This window comes from Schistocerca nitens, chromosome 1 (genome assembly GCF_023898315.1).
Source record: "Schistocerca nitens isolate TAMUIC-IGC-003100 chromosome 1, iqSchNite1.1, whole genome shotgun sequence".
Lineage (NCBI taxonomy): Eukaryota > Metazoa > Arthropoda > Insecta > Orthoptera > Acrididae > Schistocerca > Schistocerca nitens.
In genome coordinates, this window is record NC_064614.1 from 1270468230 (window position 1) to 1270488997 (window position 20768).

The following is a 20768-nucleotide window of genomic DNA, read 5'->3' on the forward strand; positions in this document are numbered from 1 at the left end:
GCATGTTAACAGGGAACCTGGCGAAGGTTCTGTAATGGTGTGGGGCATGTGCAGTTGGAGTGATATGGGACCCCTGACACGTCTAGATATGACTGACAGATGACACATACATAAGCATCCTGTCTGATCATCTGCATCCGTTCATGCCCATTGTGCATTCCGACAGACTCGGGCAATTCCAGCAGGACAAAATGACACTCCACACACCTGGAATTGCTATAGATTGGCTTCAGGAACACTCTTCTAAGTTTAAACACTTCCGCTGGCCACCAAAACCCCATACATGAACATTATTGAGCATATCTGGGATGCCTTGCAACATACTCTTCAGAAGAGATCTCCATCCCCTCATACTCATAGATTTACGGACAGCCCTGCAAGATTTGTGGTGTCAGTTCCCTCCAGCACTACTTCATACATTAGTCTGAGTCCATGCCATGTTGTGTAGTGGCACTTCTGCATGCTCGCAGGGGCCTTACACGATATTAGGCAGGTGTACTAGTTTCTTTGGCTCTTCAGTGTAAATTACCTAATGAAACTAGTCTTTGCTGCCACATCAGTTATAAGTACATTTTTGACTCACCATTGGGGACTGACAGTTTTAACTTAATGTGAGACAACTGACTGACTCAAACCTCTGACAATTATGTGAATGTTTTCACTGTCCCTGAGTTTGTCCCAGATACGTGGCACCAGTGCGAGCAGCCTGCCCACTGCTGCCAGGAGTGAAGCTGGAGCAAGGAGGTGGTTTGGCCATTGGCAGCCTCAGACTGCTATAGGTCTGTACTTCACTGGTGCGAGGAGCTGACCTGGCTGCCAGCACATCAGGGACCTGTGGTGGCAGGAGACTGCTGAAGGCCAAGCCAGTTTCTCATACTATCTGTACTCCTGGCAGCAGCAGGAGGCTGAAGTAGAGTGCATGGCATGCAAACACAGTCTGAGAGGGCTTGATTTAGTTTTTAATTAATGTACATTACATCTTTTCAGTAAAAATGGAATGCAGACAGACACTAAGATTTGTTAAAGTCTCTTTCTTCTTCATGCATCCCTAAGGGACATTACCGTATTTACTTGAATCTAAGCCGCACCTGAAAAATGAGACTTGAAATCATAGAAAAAAAATTTTCCCGAATCTAAGCCGCACCTGAAATTTGAGACTCGAAATTCAAGGGGAGAGAAAAGTTTTAGGCCGCACCTCCAAATCAAAACAAAATTGGTCCATTGCAATATGAGACACAATTTAGGTCGAATGAATGACGATACAGCTACAGTAGTTTGGTTCAAGACGTAAGCTTAGCAGTTAAGCTTTACCAGGTAGCCATTGCTATGTGTCAGGCGCTTCGTCTGTATTTATACGGGTACCCTTCCTTTTTCACGTGCTTCGTCTGGTTCGAATTGATTGCTTATTTTTCTTTGATCTGATAAGTGCTGTTCTCTTTGTTATAGGTGTTTATGTCACTCTAAGCTGAAGATGCATTACTGTACTGTTTCGTGCATTGTTTGTCACATTCTGATAATGAGTGTTTACGGCCTGTCGCCGCTCGCAGCATTGTTTGCTTTAGTGCATGCTACCGCCGCTTACAATTAAAAAAGAGAGAGAGGAATCATCTCATTAGCGAAACAATAGCAAGAGACTGCTATTTGTTGTTACTTACACTGCTGCTTTCTTTGAAAACGATCAACAAGAACCAAATACCAGACTGCATATGATAGAAGATGTTCTGAACAAGAGTTTAGTGAAAATTTTTCTCCGTTTGAAAATATTTGCAGATGCCTCTTTAGTACATTACATTCTGCACAGAAATTAGAGTCATCTTAGGTTTAAAAATCTAGTCAATTGCCGTGCTTCATTTCTGACTGTATCACTATTATGCATAAGAATAATACGAATATAAACATGACATGATATGTATATTCTTCCACGTTTGCTGTTGTCTCAATCTAGTTTCGTAGTTTATTAGGATTCACAATTCATAAAAGTTCCTATTAGCAACCATCTCTTCTCACAGGTAGGAAAAAATTCAGAACGTAGAGTTGGCCATATTGACAAATATCCACAACAGTCTTGCCAGTCAGATTTTAATAGTACATTGAAACGCTGCAGCATTCGAAGATGAACAATACAGAATTTATATTTACTTCGATGGATAATGTATGAAAATGCAGTGGTCGAAAATCGGGGTAGAGGAAAAAAAGCTCGTCTTCCACCTTTTTTTTTTTTTTTTTTTTTTAAATTTATTTCCTGACGCAGAAGTTTTGGTGCCAGTATTTATCTTTGTGCCTGCAAAGCATGCCTGTGTAGCGCTACATATATTCGACGGCAGAAGTTAGTTTTGGCAGCACCTACCAACATTTTTCAGAACTTCCGCTTACTTTGCACTCGATTCTAAGCCGCAGGTGGTTTTTTGGATTACAAAAACCGGAAAAAAAGTGCGGCTTTGATTTGAGTAAATATGGTATATGTTCACCTTTGTACCCCAACAATACATAAGCTCGATTAGTTATATATTCCATCTGGAACCACTTAATCCACAGCAGTACATTAATCAGTTTTAAGTCATGAAAAGAAATATTAGCTTATTCAGTATATAATTAGATAAGTATGTATAACTTTGGCATACAGGTACCCCTGAGATTTATTAGTGTACACCCAAGAGCAGGGGTACCCTGGTCCAAACTGTGTGAATAGAAACAGTTATATGCCCCTATTAAGTACCTTGCATGAGTTGAGCCATAGGGAATAAGAAAACACTCTTAAGATTTTCGAGTATAGTGTGAGGGATTATTGAGCAATAACCATCACGTAAGTGGCATAGAACAATAGTCAAGCATACTGAATATCAGTTTGCTGGTTTAGTTCGATTGCAGCTGTTAATGTGATTGGGTGAGGGTATGACAACACCAGAACTTTGCTATTGAAGGAAAGCTGAAATTCCAAACAGTCTGAATGTTTAATTTACAACAATTCCTATTTAAATATGGGAAACAGAAACAGAAATGGGACCTCTTGTCAGAGAAGTAAAATTTTCAGTAGAAGAAAAACTGTTTGATAATGTCTAAAATATCCCTTTTCATTTTCTTATCCATTATAATAATTTACTGCATCTATACATCCTCATATTAATTTGAAAGTTATTTGACTTCAACAGGAATCAGGAATATCACTAAAAGTAATAGTCTTCCGAAAATGGACCTCTTGTCGTTACGGGGAAATAACATTGGCCCGCAAGATCCCCCTTTCAAAATCATGCAGAAGTGTATCTAGTGTTTTGCAGAATAGTTATGTCTTAAAGTTTAAAGGCATTTTAAGGAGCTCAGAGTAGCTTTGTATAAAAAAGGAACATTTTCTCAGAACATAAATGCAAGACAAGACAAGTGATCCCTTTTTATATGGGATTTATAAATGCCTACATACATTGCCAATTTGCAGTTGGGGATAACGTAGAATAAAAATACCAATATTCTTTCAAAAAAAGTCAACACAAGGTTCACTAATTTCTCTCAATTTGTAGCTAATTTACTTGTTTTAAATTTATGTACACTGTAATGTGCTATAAGTCTGGAGGGCTTAACCACATGTTGTGTTCTGTTAACTTAAAAAACTCTACACCGTTTCACAAAGAACATTTTAAGGATAGTACATATATGCATTTTTTTTCCAATCTGGTCCGAATTTAGCACTAAACTTAAAAATTACAATAACTCAAAATCAAAAATTTTCAACAGGAGGTACCTTTTTGCTTTCTGTCTCACATATAATAATTAATAATTAACTAGCAAATCCAGCAATGCTTCACAATTACTAAATAAGTATGGGAGTTAGATATATCTCTTAATGTCCTTCCCCCCTCCCCCCCCCCCCCCCACGGTCTTTCTGTGTCCATCTTCTTCTCCCTCCCTCTATGTCAATTTCCTCCCTTCCTTCTCTGTCCATTTACTCCTTCCCCTCTCTCTGATCTTGAGCGTTGTTTATTGTTACTGAAAATTCAGATTCTGCAGTAGTATTCTAATAGTAAGCTGATAAGCCATAAATACAACTTTTCTGTGAAAACTGACTGTGACAAAGAAAACAAAACAGTGCAATAAGAAACCTGGCATTAACTGAGTATTGGAATTTATTTTTGACTTATAAAGTTTTTTTGTGTACAGTGTGAGAAGCAGTATGATTGGGGACATGAACGAAGACTTTGTTTGCTTCACTAAAATGGGAGCAGGGAGCAGACGTGAAGCAGCTGTGCAAACACCATGAGAACTTTGGCAGTTTACTCTGTAAATGAAGGAGAGGTGTGAGATTATGTGTGACGCTCTCCATCAGAGTTATTTCATGCCTTGCCTTTGGAAAGTGTCTCCAAAGATCTAGTTAAAGCCTGATGTTCTTGAGCTGCAACAAATTTTGCCTCACAATCTTCCTTGGATTCTGGAGAGCACATAGTCCTCTGTCTATTAGCTGTGCTGTTGTATTCAGAAACACTTGACTATTTTGTAGTAATTTTTATCCATAAACTAAACAAAATTAAATGTATTTAGTAGACACCCAAATCAAAAAGCAAACTCAATAAGTTCGTTTTATGTGGCAAAAAATATAAATAAGACTTCTTGAAAGGAGCAGAGCAATGTCACTAAGTTTTTCACAAACAATGTGAAATCCATAAATCTGTATATCCTAGCCATGAAAAGTCGATGTCAGTTTGTATTTGTAAAGCTAAGACTGCAGTGCTTCATTCTGTCACTGACATAAACTTGTGAAAATATGTATGTCACTAAGTTAAAGCAAATAACACTGCCCTCTATTGGTTCTTTGGTGAACCACGAAAATAACACCACCACCTATTGGTCCCTTGATGTACTAAGAAACAAACAGTGCCATCTATTGTTTCTTTGGTGTACTGCAAATCTAACAACACCATCTACTATTTCGTTGGTGTACTATGCCATGATGATTGTGCCACTGAGGTAAACATCCAAACTACTAAGCTGAGTAGACGATTTCAGATCAAACTAATCACATTTTTTTTTCTCCACATTTTGTTTTGATTTTGATGAAATTAAGTCTATATGTTGTTCCAAGCTATGCCTGAGTATTCTGTTAAAACCCCATGACACTGTAGTTTTGGAGATCAGTATGTTCAAACTGGCAAAACAAACACAATGGTTTTAAATGAAACTTTAAATTAATAAATCTTTTTTTTTTTACATTTTCTGATTTTTATGAAATAAAGTCTATGTGTTGCACCATGCTACAATCAAGTTACCTGTAAAAACTTCATGAAAATTCGTCTATTACTTCTGGAGGTTAGTGTGTTCAAATTGGCAAACAGACGGAGACAACAGTTCTATCTAAAGTTGAAATCATGATATTTTTCAAATGAACTCATTGTGATGAAACAAATCCTAAATGCCACCCCAAGCTATGCTCAGGTTACCTGTGAAAACCCTATGAAAATTTGTTTGGTAGTTTTGGAGATTAGCATGTTTAAATAGACAGACAGATATGACAGTTTTGTGGTCTTATTTTTAGTACAGATGAGAAAGAACATGGCATGGAAGAAACAGTTGTTCTAATGGTTTGATTGTAACTAAATTGGATATGTTAATTTTATGTATATAAATTGAACTAATTAAATATATTTAAATTTTAAAATTAATGGTTTAACGTTGTGAGAAATAAAAAAAAGCAACTAAATATATTATGGGAGCGGTAACACTCAAATCTGTGCTGACAAACTTATAGTTCGTGTGCTAGACCACTGCTCTATGGCACTGATTTGTTTCTTGTTGCTCAAAATTCCCTCACACACTACTTCAAAATCTTTAGAGAGCATTTACTCTTTTCTTATGGCCCACTCAGGGTCATCTACTTCTACTCACACAGTTTGAGCCAAATTGATGAGCCCCGTCCCGTGCCCTCCCTTTGTCAGTCAACTATAACATTAAAGAGTGGGTTCAGATTAAAGATTGAATACTAATGATAAAAATTACACATTGGTTTCACTTGACTGTTTTCATACAGTTGCCCATATGGATTGGATACACACAAAAGAAATGAACAAATAATAATCCATCCAATATGTAAAATGACAACTGAATGACTTGACTGTTATCGTTTGGCTGGCCCAATGACTGGTTTCACTTAGAAGAATGACTGAAGAGTCCAAGTGATTGAATCAATTGTTCTCATTCAGTTGTTCCCAGAACTAATCATAACTAATTTACATTATAAAAACCATGTTCTGCTAAATCAAAAGCATATCTCAACCTCAAATATTACCCCAGCTAGCACTCAAGCTTATTTCAAGGTGGATATTGAGTTTAGGTTCAGTTGAAAATTCAAGATTGAAAAATCAATCTGTTACACAGCTCATTTCAAGGTGGATATTGAGTTTAGGTTCAGTTGAAAATTCAAGATTGAAAAATCAAGCTGTTACACAGTTTACATCAAGCTGTAAACATTTAGCTTGAATTAAAATAATTTTCCCAAGCTTGAAATAAACTGTAATTTCCCTGGAAGGCTGTACAGCAGATGTGCGCGCAGCATAGCTTCCATAGACGTCCACGGGAAGCGTCACAAACGTTGCACTGACGGCCATTTTACCTTTGTGACACGCGTTAATGATCATTGACTGTTGTGAAGTTTGTTTTATACTGGAAAATAGTTCGGTAAGTGTGTGGCGTCTCCTGCCTTACAGCTACACCGGGTCTGAAGAGGATATATAGTGTATTACAGGTACGTTGGCGCATTTTTCTCTAGTGGTACATTAATATTACAAATGATAAATATTATTATGTAACGTAAAGAAATATCATATTCTTTTACGTAGAAAAATTGAGCCTGGGTGAAAGTGAAATGGATTACCAGCTAAGAATACATATTTCAAGTTGTTCAGCAAAAAGAGGTCATTTCAAACTAGCTCTCTAGTACGTGGCACCAATAAATTAAAACTTAATGTTATTTTACCTTTTTAAAATCTCGCCTTTTTATATATATCGCCCTGTTACATTTGTTTACTTGTAAGTACTCGCGTGTGTCACACCATGAATGAATAATCGTGAAGTGCGAAAAGTTTCTTTGCGAATACAAATAGTAATGACATGGTGAACGGGAAATAGTACATCAAGAACCAGTAACTACATAGGTGTCAGTCTTTTTTTATTTATGTAGCTTTGACTGCTCTTTAATTGCGATAACATAAAATTTCTTCCCGTTAGTATGACACTCTTGCAGAAAGTAAACATACTCAAGAAATTCAAGTCAAGGAAGTCTTTTAAGTTGGGGCAACAGTAAAATCAGAGTTGCAGTCTGTTATTACGCCATCAGTCTTGAGAGATTTTGTTGAAGCTGTTAATTCTTTCTGTGATGATGGACACAAAATTTCTTGAGCTCATGCTTGGCAAAAGTTAAGCAAATTCATAATAAGTGTAACATTACTTTTCATGGAAAGTAGTGGCAAATTTTGGATCTGGGCTGTACTGTGAAGGATGAATCTATTGAGAATGATTGTAGTACTGTTGAGAAAGCTTACCATATTCCAACATTTATGAACAACAGGGGACACTTCTCATTTGACTAGAACTTTTAAAAAAATCTGAGTTTATTGTGAATGTTTGTACCTTTTTAATGTTGTATTTAGCTTAAATAGTGTGTGTTTAGTTGCACTAACATAACTGTGGATAGAATAAAATGTCTACTTTTTCTAAACAGTAGTTTCCTTATAAGCTTACAGTATGAGGTGTATATGATTTCAAGTAATTGTTTCTTTATAATTCAGATTAAATGGCCCTGAAACTGTTAGAAATAGTGATGTGTGGCTTCTTCATGAAGTCATCGCAAAATTACTGAAATGTAATCTTTACTTTAAAAATTTCAAACAAAAAGTTATTTCAAATTACTTTAAAAACTCTTTGGAATGAAGTCACCAGAATCAGCTGCTTACTCAGTGACGTTTATACTAGTTAATGATTCCTCCTTCATCACTGAGTTTGAAGTTATTTTGGTAATCTGGGGCATAAATTATATTTAGGTTGATCAGTTTCAACTTTTTACATTTTTTATGTTTAGGTATGGCTAACATTTTCTTTTAGCTGTTACAGGATCATTCTACCGGCAGAAGTTAGCGATATTTGATCCTGCTCTGGTCTGTGTGCTGGGGCCGGAGGGTCTTCAGAATAATTAAATTTTAAAATAAAACAATTTTAAACACTTTGAAAATAAAAAATTTTAAACATACATGTCTTAATAATCTGTTTCACACCATTTCCGTTCTGATATTTATTTAATTAATTAGGTTCAATAAATTCAGATTAATAATTATATAGCTTAAAACAAGCTGTAAATACCAGGCTGTATTCCACGTGTGTAGATACAGCTGGAGCCAAACTTGATAAGTGAAGCTTGAAATATAGCTTGAACTCTGCCAACTTTGATGTTTGTTTCAAGCTTGAATCCAACTAACAGGCCTGAATATTCCAGCTTTGATCAAGCTTACATACTTGAACTTTACATCTGGAAACAAGTTTGAAACCAGCTTACTGTGCTATCTGGGACATAAGAGAAAGCGCTTTATCTTAACTGAAGAATATCTTGTAGTATTTATTATTGCTGATATTTACAATGATACCAGTGGTGCCTCAGTTTATCATGCCACTGTAAACATAGGTGATATACATATTACTGTCAGTGGCTTTTGGAAACAGCTGAAATTTTTAAAATTTAAGAAGGTCCTAGGCCCTTCAGATTCCTGACACAATCTGCAGCCTAGATACCCCTTATTGTAACCACATTATAGCATAGGTTCCTCAGAAAAAACCAGGCCAAATCACAACTATCTACAGGAATGGTAGCAGAGGTTAACCACAAAATTACCATACATCACTGACATCTGTCATTAAATCTTTGAGCTAACACATAATGGAGTATGTCAGAGAGACCTCTCTCTTGTCCACCAGTAAAGAGGAAAAATCATTGGTTACACAATGTTGAACTCTAGCTTTTTCCACAAGACACTCCGGAAGCAAAGAATCAAGACAATCTGGTGGATGAAGTAATTTTGATTTCCAAAGTACCTTTTTACTCTGCACCACAATAATGCTTATTGATGATATTGTTGTTGATTATCACAATGATACTGACTGTGTGGAACAAACAACTTAAAAATGAAAAAGTAACAGCAGAGAATAATAATTAGATTGAATGAGCTGTATCGGTGAAATGAGCACAATATGAAGAACACTGGAAGTGGGAAGAAGCAGATAACATTCAAGTTGTATTTTGGTGACACAATCATAGAAACTATCATGTGTGAAACTAACGATTATGCTGCAGATTTTGTTCAGAGACAGACTGCTATACAATCACATTTAAGTTCTGTAACTGGGTACATGTTGACACAGATGAGATTTATGTCTTTTTTTTCCACTGTAGATGTTGACAGGCATTATTCACAAGTCACTCATTAAATCTTATTTCCGTATGCAACTGCTTTTGAATACACATCTTTTTTACAAGACTGTGCATCAAGACAGTTTTGAGATAATTCGTTGATTCCTTCATTTTGTAAACCATGAGGAACTGCTGGAATTAAAAGATTGTTCAAGTTTGTCATTTAGCACTTGAATAATACATTTAACAATTATGTTGATGAATCTCTTCCATAATGGAAAGAGAGGCTGGCAGTAAAGACCTACCTACGGCTAAAAGTAGCAAAATTTAAAGTCCTATAAAACCTGAGATTAATCCACATACACTGAAAACAAGTAAGAGCCTAGTAAAACTTGTCAAGCTTGGTAACAGGTATGAATTTTGTTGGTTACACTACAACTCAATAAGAAGCATGTCACTCATGCAAGATTCAAGAAACGTGAACTTATGACACGGCACTCACAGGGCTTTATGGCACTGAAATGGATTAATAAAAAACAGGTGACCTTTATTTCAGTATTCCATAATGGTGTAGTTGCTACAGGAACCAAAGGAGCCAAAGAAGTAAGAAAGGCTCAATGCATTAAAGAACACAATTCTCTTAGGGGTGGTGTATAACTGAAAGATAAGATACTAAAACCTTTTCGCATGGAAGGCAAAAAGGTATGAAGTATCACATGAAAATGTTTAGAAGGCTGATGAATACTGAAGTGCACAATGTTTTTAATGTTTATGAAGCCAATGAAAAGACAAAGGAAGAAAAACATGTAAACTTCTCAAATCAGAACTGCTGAAAATTCATGGAAAGCATGTAGCTTCACCTCAGTGTGGCTGACCTTCAAATACTGCAGTCCCTAAGTGGCTCACAGCAACATCTCATTGCAAAGATCCTAATCCACAGAGAAGAAGAACAAGCCCCCATAGAGATGTACAGTATTCTGCTTTAAGACAGAAACGGGAATAACACGAAACATAGTTCTAGATGCAGAGACTGTGACGTAAGTCTTTCAAGGTACACTACACTGAAAATTCATTTTAAGTGCTTATGTATGATTTAATCATAAAGATCCAGCCAGATAAACTACCACTAGTGGGCTAGGTGTGTGAACAGAAACTACTGGCCTGAAGGGTTACTGATCTGGTCGACAATGCTAATAATAACTTTTGAAGAAGAGTTTTTGAAGATGACATAGTTCTCAACAAAGAAGTACAATCTGAAAAAAAATCTGCATAAATACTGTCAGATCTTAATAATATTATGAAGTGGTCCAGTGATTGTCATTGCTTGAAATGTTCAGAAATCCAAAATTGTGCACTTCACAAAACGAAAAAAAATTTAGACTTCTGTAATAAAACATCATGTCATCAGCTAACTCACACAAATGCCTAAATGTAACAATTTGTGGGGATTTGAAGTGAAATGATTACATCAGGCCTGTCATACCTACAGGCTTATAAAACACTCAGGAATCTAATCCTGGGAGATTGATCAATTGTGTAGGTCCCATAACAAACAGGACTAACCAGGGATATGGAACATATACAAAGATGAGCAGCTCAGACAGTCACAATTGATGCACATCATGGAAATGCGGAAAAACCTGAAATGGCCGATGCTTGAAAACAGACACCAACTGTACCATGAATGCCTACTTACAATGCTTCAAGAACTGGTATTAAGTGATGAATCTGTGGTACAATAGGAAGTAACCTCTGCCATGTCGTTCGCAAATATGATAACACGTGAACTTGTTATTAGTGATTCTCCATTTAGTGGTTACGATCTATATCTTTCTTAATGATGATGCTATTCCCTTGGAGAAAATATTTCAGAGGTAAACTAGTCCCTATTCACATCAAACGGCAGAAAACTGGAGCATGTCAACTAACGAGTAATAAAATGTAACTATAGGTGAGCTACTATGAACAGCATAATGAATGCATTTCATAGCCAAGATAGATACAAAGCTAACTAGCATCGCATATTATACATTTATATCAAAGACAATAAAGAGATTGAAAGAATGTATGATGGTATAAATGAAATAATTCAGATAACAGAGGGAGATTAAAATAAAATAGTAATGTGGGAATGAAATTCAACAGGCTCAAAAAAGAAGGAAATATAAGAGGGAACATGGTTTGTAGGAATGATACAATTTTCAGAAAGTAGAGCTATTGTAAACAGTTGGTTTAAGAATCATGACACAAGGTTAATATTTTACCAATAGAGGAGACCACTCACTGAAAAGCAGAAGTGTTGAGATGTAATCAGGCACACACATAAAAGAATAAAAACTTTCTAGCTTTGGAAATCAATCCTTTCTCAATCTAGATTGTGTGTCCAACTGGCACCATGTAAGAACAAAGGTGTGTGTGTGTGTGTTTGTGTGTGTGTGTTTTGTACTCTAGCTCAACAAGAGTCATTCCAAGAGCTAGCAAGTTTTCTTTCTTTTTTTGTGTGTGTCTATCAGTGACTTGCCATTTCTGCTTTTCAATGAGTGGCCTCCTTTACTCCTACAGTATTACAGTCTATCAGAGCTTTCCTAATTTATAATAGAAAGTCATGTGGAAAGGATTTGAAGGTGCAAGAAGGTTTCTGACAGATTATGTGATGGAAATTGGGAGGTTTGGAAACTAGATTTTAAATAGCAAGTCTTTTCCAGGAGCAGATGCGTTCTCTTGCCGTATTTTATTGTTTATGAACTGCAGATTAAAACTGAGAAAAAAACGAAAAGTAGGAAATTAAGACATAAGGCAATGGAAACTGGAGAAACTGAAAGAAACAATGGTTTCTGAGAGCTTAAAACAGTGCACTACGCAATGATTGACTGAAACTGAGAACGAAATGCAACAGAAGAAAACCGTGTAGCTTTGACAGATGAAAAGGCAGAAGAAATCCTTTGATAACAAACTACATACTGAATCTGACTGGTGAAAGAAGAGATTTAAAAAATGTGGAAAATGAAGCAAGTAAAAGGGAATACAGATATATAAAACTTAAGACTGACAGAAGATGCAAAATGGTAAAGTAGGGGTTGCTCAAAAATAAATGCAAAGCTGTGGAAGCAACTGCAACTATGAAAAAGACAGATGCCACCAATAGCAAAATTTTGGAGAAAAGAGCAACACTTGTGTGAATATAAAGAACTCAGAAATACAGCCAATAATAAGCAAAAAAGGGAAGGTTGCCAGATGGAATGAATACACGGAAGGGCTACACAAGGGATGGTAACCTGAAGAGATTATCATGGAAACCATGGAGAATGTAAATGAAAATCAAACAGTAAATGAGCTACTGCAAGAACAATTTGAGATGGGCACTGAGAGGCCTAAGTCAACACAAGTCAGCTGTAGTTGACAAAATTTCCTGAGAATTACCGAAATCCTCAGGAACACCCATGAAGGGAGAAATATTCCACTTTGTAAGATACATGAGACAAATTAAATACCCTCACTTCAAGAAGAATATAAAATTCCAGTTCCAAAGAACTGCTGACATGTGAATATTACAGGACCATCAATTTAATACTACGTCATGGTTGCAAACTATTGACAACTTATTTACAGAGGAGTGGAAAAGACTTACATTTAGAAATAAAGGGAAAACTTTTTTTTAAATTTTAATGGAATACACTCTTTGAACTTCTTATGTTGGAAAAGTGTCTACAAAAGACAAGTTTACAGTCATAAGAGCTGATGGACATGAGAGGGAAGCAATAACTGAGAACGGAGTAAAACAGGGTTGTAGCCTATCCCCAATGCTATTCATTCTTTACATTACGCAAACAGTAAAGGACACTAAGGAGAAATTTCAAAAGGAAATTACAGTTCAGGGTGATAAAAGCCTTAAGCTTTGCCAGTGAGAAATGGCGAAAGACTTGGAAGATCCGTGAAACAATATGGACAGTGTATTGGAAAGAGTTTATCAGTGTCAACAAAAGTAAAACAAGGGCAATGGAATGAATTCTAAATGATTCACAAAATGCTGATGGAAATAAGATTAGGAAATGAGACACAGATTTACTATTTCAGTAACAAAATAACTGATGATGGCCAAACTAAAGAGGGTATAAAATGCAAGATAGCAATAGCAGGAAACATGTTTCTCAAAAAGAGAAATTCATTAATATAGAAAAAATATTCAAGTGTTAGGATGTCTTTTCTGCGGGCATTTGTCTGGAGTATGTGCTGAAGGTTACATGGGTAAACTGCATAACTAATAAACAGGTACTGAATCAAATTTCAGAAGAAAATAAATTTATGGAAGAAATTGATTAAAATAAAGGATTATTTGATAGGGTGTATCGTGAAACATCAAGGAATCATCAATTTAGTAATGCAGATTTATGTGGGATAAAACTGTAGAGGGACACCAATCTTGACTACAGCAGCCAGATTAAAATGGATAGATATTGCAAAAATTATGCAGAAACTTACACAGGACAGAGTAGTGTTAAGAAATAGGTGAAAACCATAACACCACATTACTGAGGTTTTCTTGTTTGAGAAGTATTACAAGGGCATTCTATCTTTTGTAATTACAAGGTCTGTTAATAAGATTCCAGAACATTCATAATTTTGCACCAGTCATGTGTTGGAGCAAAATATAGTTGGCACCCCTGAACACGGCACTGTTTAATGTGTAACTTCTGGCAGTTTCACTGTTGTTCAGTACTGTACTGATTAGAATGTTGTGTCACATAGTAAACGATAGCAGAGTTAGAGGAGCAACGTGTCTGCACTAAATTTTGCATGAAACTCGGGAACAATTTTACAGAGACACACTGAATGATGCAGATAGCCTGTGATGATGAGTTCTTAATACGTACTCAGTGTTACAAATAATACACACAGTTTAAAAATGGTGGACATAAGTTAGAGAACACCATCGTTCAAGAACATCCTTCAATGCCTACTGATGATGCTTATGTCAAGAACGCCAATGAAATTGTGCGTGCCAATTAAGACTGACTGTCAACGAGATTGCAAGAGAATGTAACATTTCAGTTGGATCATATCAAGAAATCCTGACACAACATCTTGGACTGCATCATGTTAACATTTTGGAATGCATCATGTTGACGCCAAGTTCGCCCCATGGCTCATGAGTCAAGACCAGAAAGACCTTCGCCTCTCAATCTGTGAAGGGCTTTCGGATGGCACAAATGAGAATGGGATGTTCCTTAAGAGGATCATAGCTGGTGATCAGACATGGGCCTAAGACCAATTTTCAATCTTCGCAGTGGATCGGGAAAGCTTCTCCAAGACCAAAAAAAGCTGGTCATGTCAAATGTCAAAGCCATGCTGATAGTTTCCTTTGACTTAGAAGGATTAGTTCATCATGAATTCGTGCCACAGGGACTAACTGTTAATCAATGGTACCATTGGGATGTGTTGCGATGCCTGCAAGAAAATATGAGAAGGAAACAGCATGTAATGTGGCGAGACAATTCATGGCTCCTGCACTGCAATAACGCACCTGCATATTCACCCGTTGGTGCGCAACTATTGCACAAAAAAAAGAAAATTCGCAGACGGCACTTTGTGCAATCCAGCAAGATGTGTACCAAGGCTGCTTCCAGAAGCAGAAATGGCATTTGGAGTGGTGTATCAGCCGTGGAAGAGAGTATTTCAATGGAAACCAAGCACAATAAGTAAAAGGTAAGCTTTGAAAAATGTTGTGGAGAAATTTCTGGAATTTTCTGAACAGACCCCATATTTCTTATGTTGGAACTCTCATGGTAGTTGGAACCAAAGTTCCACTGAGATATATAGATACTGAGGCACCTGGTGAAGGCCTTTTCAACTGCTTTTTTATTACAGTGTTCACAAAACTATTAATCTGTATGATAACAGCAATGACACTGAATACAATTTTATGTCCAATTCCTAGAACATATTCTGCCACATTTGACTTGTTAGGATAGTATATGTGCAAACACATCTCCTGTTCAATCTGGAATAACTTTACAGTTTGCACAGTTTGCCCATTATAGTAAATTACACTATCATGTGAACTTTTATACAAAATGGGTAAACTGAATTATACAATTATACATCATAACCAGTGCAATACATTGCTTTAGTATTGCTGAAACCCTACAAATTAGTGTGTATCTCTACAAAAGCAAAGTAATTATATCCATCACTGAATCATAGAGTGGTAAAATGAAAACTTTAGTCACAGGTGCTTGCTTGCATGGTCACAATGAGGTAGTCAATAATTAATGATTTTGATGGATGAAACCATTTCTCTGGAAGAGTTTTTGTAGTGTATTCATTTCTTGTGAAATGTTTTCAATAAGTGAGACATCTTTCACTAGATGCATTTGTGACATCAGAAAAATGCACTTTAATGAAAGATGATAGTGACATAGACATTGGCACCTATCCTTATGAGTGTGTCTTTTGGAGACACTGTGGTTGAGAGACCAACTGGGATTAAGGTACATGAGAACATGTAAGTAACAGATTTCTCTGTCTGCACCAGAGCTATTATGTGATTATGAATCCTAGTTACATAACTTCAGAAGATAAGTCAGAGCAGCTATGTATATTTTCATGACCAAAGTTAAATAACTTGGGTATGAAAGTAAGAAGTCTAATGTTATATAAGGCATTGCACAGTTAATGAAGATGCTTCTATTTGCCTTTTTTTCTTGAAAAAATCGCAGAAAATATTGCCGATAAAATTATTAAAGGATAAGAATATTTAGAAGTAAAATTAGGCTGTAAATATCATGGCAATTGAAAAATGAAAATACAATGGTAAGTGAATGTCACATTGTTAATATTCATACTACAGTTTTTATTCACTTGTGGTAATGTAGTCAGAAAATAAGAAACATGAAAAGAAGTTCTGCTGTGCTACCAAGAATTACACTAGATGCTCCTGCAAATGATACACATCTTGTAAACAATGTCACTGCCTGAACAAATTTGAACAAAAAGAAAAATGGGCAAGATTCGTAGAGAAAGACAAGAAACTGAATCAACCAATGGAAAATCCAGGATGGAATATGGATGAATATGAAAAGGATGGAGTACTACTCACCGTATAGTTGAGATATTGAGTCACAGACAAGCACGGTGAAAAAATTACTAAACAACTAAGTTTTTGGACAAAAGGTCTTCTTCTGAATTAGGCAACATACACACATACATTCACACAACTCACACACACATTACCACTGTCTCTGACTGCTGAGGCCATACCATGAGCAACAGTGCACGATGGGAGAAGCAAACTGGGTGGTGGGAATAAGGAGAAGGCTGTGGTGGGGAGGGATAGCAGGGTAGGGGTGGCAGATGGCAAAGTGCTGCTTATGGGAGCATACAGGGATGAGGTAGGGAGAGGGTAGAGCAGCAAGGCGTAATCGGGAGGTTAGACGGAGGGCAGGGCAGTGCAGGGGAGGGGGTGGAAATGGAGTAAGTAAAAAAGACTGGGTGTGTTGATGGAATAGAAGACTGTGTAGTGCTGGAGTGGGAAAGTAGAAGGGAAGAGATGGGCAAAGGAAAGTGACTAACAAAGGTTGAGGCCACGAAAGTTACAGGAACATAAATGTACTGTCGGGAGAGTTCCCATCTACACAACTCAGGAAAGCTGGTGTTGGCAGGAAGGACCCAGATGGCACAGACTGTGAAGCAGTCACTGAAATGAAGGACTTGTTTTGGGCAGTATACTCAGCAACTGGGTGGTCCAGCTGTTTCTTGGCCACATTTTGTCAGTGGCCATTCATGAGGACACACAACTTACAAGTTGTCGTGTCCACATACAACACAGCACAGTGGTTGTGCCTTAGCTTGTAGATCACATGAACGGTTTCACAGGTAGTCCTACCTTTGATAGTATAGGTGTTGCTTGTGAATGGAACGAAGTAGGTGATGATGGGGGAGAATGTATGGGTTGTACGTATGGGACAGGTCTTGCATCTAGGTATATTACAGGGATATGAGCCATGATGCAAGGGGTTGGGAGCAGGGTTATGTAGGGATTGATTCCAAAACAAACCCTGCTCCCAACCCTTTGCCTCATGATGCATATACCTGTAACAGACTTAGACACAAGAGCTGACCCACTGATTCTCCCACGACCACCTACTCCAGTCCAGTCACCAGCATCACCTATCCCATTGAATCCAGAGCTACCTGTGAAACCAGTCATGTGATCTACAAGCTATGCTGCAATCTACATGGGCGTGGCAACCAACAAGCTGTCTGTCTGCATGAAAGGCCACTGACAAGCTGTGGCTGAGAAACAGCTGGACCAACCAGTTGCTGAGCATGCGGCCCAACACAAGTTAATTTCAGTGGCTGCTTCACAGCCTGTGCCATCTGGATCCTTCCTGTCAAAACAACACTCTCTGAACTGCACAAGTGGGAACCCTCCCTGTAATATATCTTACATTCCCATAACCCTCATGGACTCAACCATTACTAGTCACTGTCGTTCACCCACCTATCCCCTTCCATTCCCACTCCAGAACAACACAGCCTTCTATTCACCAATTCGCCCTGCGCCCACAGTCGCTTTACTTCCCCCTTTTCCACCCCACCCCCTCTCGTGCTGCCTCTCTGTCTAACATCCCAACTACACCTTGCCTTGCTGCCCTACCTTTCCCCCACCTCATCCCTTTATGTTCCCACAGGCAGCATTTTACCACCCCCCACCCTCTGTCCTGCTATCCCTCCCCACCCCAACCTCCTCCTTACTCCCGTAATGCAGACTGCTTCTCTCATCATGCACTGTTGCTCACAGTCTGGCCTCAGCAGCCACAGACAGGGGTCATGCCTGTATGAGTTGAATTTGTGTGTGTGTGTTTTGTCTAATTCAGAAGAAGGTCTTTTGGGTGAAAGCTTACTTGTTTAGTAGTCTTTTTGTCATGTCAGTCTGTGGCTCCACATCTCATCTATATGGTGAGCAGCAATCTATTCTTTTCAATTTGTTTCAAGAAACTGAACGGTGCCTGCAGAAGTCAGTCACTGATCAGTCTAGTAGCTGGCCCCTAACCAGGCCACAAAAACCACCAACATTTATCCAGCACCCTGCAAGTTATTTTGTGGCTGAGCCACAAGCGTTTCCTCATCATAGGTGCCAGTTTCCCACTATTCACGATGCGAACAACATATAGCTCTGTGACCCAGAAATGTTTTCTTCACCTGTGGCTAGAAGATGTAGATGTAGATCTGTGCACGCATCATCCACACTGGCAATGTGGTCAGTCACATGGTTACAGACATATCAGTCTATCTGTTATGATGAGTCCGACAGCATTAGACAGTTCTTCCACTCTGGCTATTACACTGGCCGCTTGCAGCCCACCAATTAGAGCCTCATTGTCTGTAGACAGTTCTTAGACTCTGGCTATTACACTGGCCGCTTGCAGCCCACCAATTAGAGCCTCATTGTCTGTATCACCGGCCTGCATGTATGTTCCAGAAAGCTAGCTTTCTTTTATGGTATTCAAATTTATCCAAGCAAAACAACGACTTTTATAATAAAAGCCTCTCATACAGTAATAAACCCAAAAGATGACAAAGTCTTCCACATCACAACTTTTCGGCAAAGATTTGTGCAGCCATTGCCTTCCCTACTACAGAACATGATATAAAACTCTCCAGCTACACATAGTAATGCATGCGTTTGCAAGCTGGATAATATATCTTGACAGGCAAAACAAAACTATAATGACACACTACCTGTCGCACCCGACTAGCATATGGTCACAATTAGCCAGTTACTATGTGGTAGTGATCTCAGTGGTCAAAAGTCCACATTTTATATTCACATGCCCGATATCAGTAAACAAGGTGACTCCAAAAAGGTGTAAAAAAAGTCAAGGTAAAAAAGAAAGAAAAAATATAATTTTTCTTAATTCTCGCATTTTCTATCATAGAGGGCATTATGAAAATTACCAAGTTCAATTTAAATTTAATGAACGGTTGATGCTACATTATGTGATCAAAAGTATCCAGACACCTGGCTGAAAATGACTTACAAGTTCATGGTGCCTTCCATTGGTAATGCTGGAATTCAATATGATGTTGGCCCACCCTTAGCCTTGATGACAACTTCCACTCTCGCAGGCATACATTCAATCATGTGCTGTATGGTTTCTTGGGGAATGGCAGCCCATTTCTCAATGAGTGCTGCACTGAGAAGAGGTATCAATGTTGGTCAGTGAGGACTGGCATGAAGTCGGCATTCCAAAACATCCCAAAGGTATTCTATAGGATTCAGGTCAGGACTCTGTACAAGTCAGTCCATTACAGGGATGTTATTGTTGTGTAACCACCCTGCCACAGAATGCAATCGCCATCCCCAAATTGATCTTCAACAGTGCGAAGCAAGAACATGATTAAAACATCACAGTAGGCCTGTGCTGTGATAGTGCCATGCAAAACAACAAGCAGTGCAAGCCCCCTCCAAGAAAAACACAACCACACCATAACACCACCACCTCCGAATTTTACTGTTGAAACTACACATGCTGGCAGATGACGTTCACCAGGCATTCGCCATACCCACACCTTGCCATCAGATCGCCACCTTGTGTACCGTGATTTGTCACTCCACACAACACTTTTCCACTGTTCAATCGCCCAATGTTTACGCTTCTTACACCAAGCAAAGCATCATTTGACATTTACCGGCATGACGTGTGGCTTATGAGCAGCTGCTTAACCATGAAATCCAAGTTTTCTCACCTCCCACCTAACTGTCATAGCACTTGCAGTGGATCCTGATGCAGTTAGGAATTCCTGTATGATGGTCTGTATAGATGTCCACCTATTACACATTACGACCCTCTTTAACTGTTGGCAGTCTCTGTCAGTCAGCAGACCAGATTGATCCATACGCTTCTGTACTGTACATGTCTCTTCATGTTTCCACTTCACTATCTCATCTTTACAGACGAATGGAAAAACTGGTAGAAGCGGACCTCGGGGAACATCAGTTTGGATTCCGTAGAAATGTTGGAACACGTGAGGCAATACTAACCTTACGAATTATCTTAGAAGAAAGATTAAGAAAAGGCAAACCTACGTTTCTAGCATTTGTAGACTTAGAGAAAGCTTTTGACAATGTTAACTGGAATACTCTCTTTCAAATTCTGAAGGTGGCAGGGGTAAAATACAGGGAGCGAGAGGCTAGTTACAATTTGTACAGAAACCAGATGGCAGTTATAAGAGTCGAGGGGCATGAAAGGGAAGCAGTGGTTGGGAAAGGAGTGAGACAGGGTTGTAGCCTCTCCCCGATCTTATTCAATCTATATATTGAGCAAGCAGTAAAGGAAACAAAAGAAAAATTCGGAGTAGGTATTAAAATTCATGGAGAAGAAGTAAAAAC

The 20768-nt window shown here is 38.1% G+C and overlaps 1 protein-coding gene across 1 annotated transcript in view; it reads right to left on the reverse strand.

Annotated features, from left to right (window-relative positions):
* The window catches only part of LOC126234036 (piwi-like protein Siwi), a 257707-nt gene that overhangs the window by 172028 nt on the left and 64911 nt on the right, over window positions 1–20768 (reverse strand). The gene's annotated exons all lie outside the window — the stretch shown is intronic.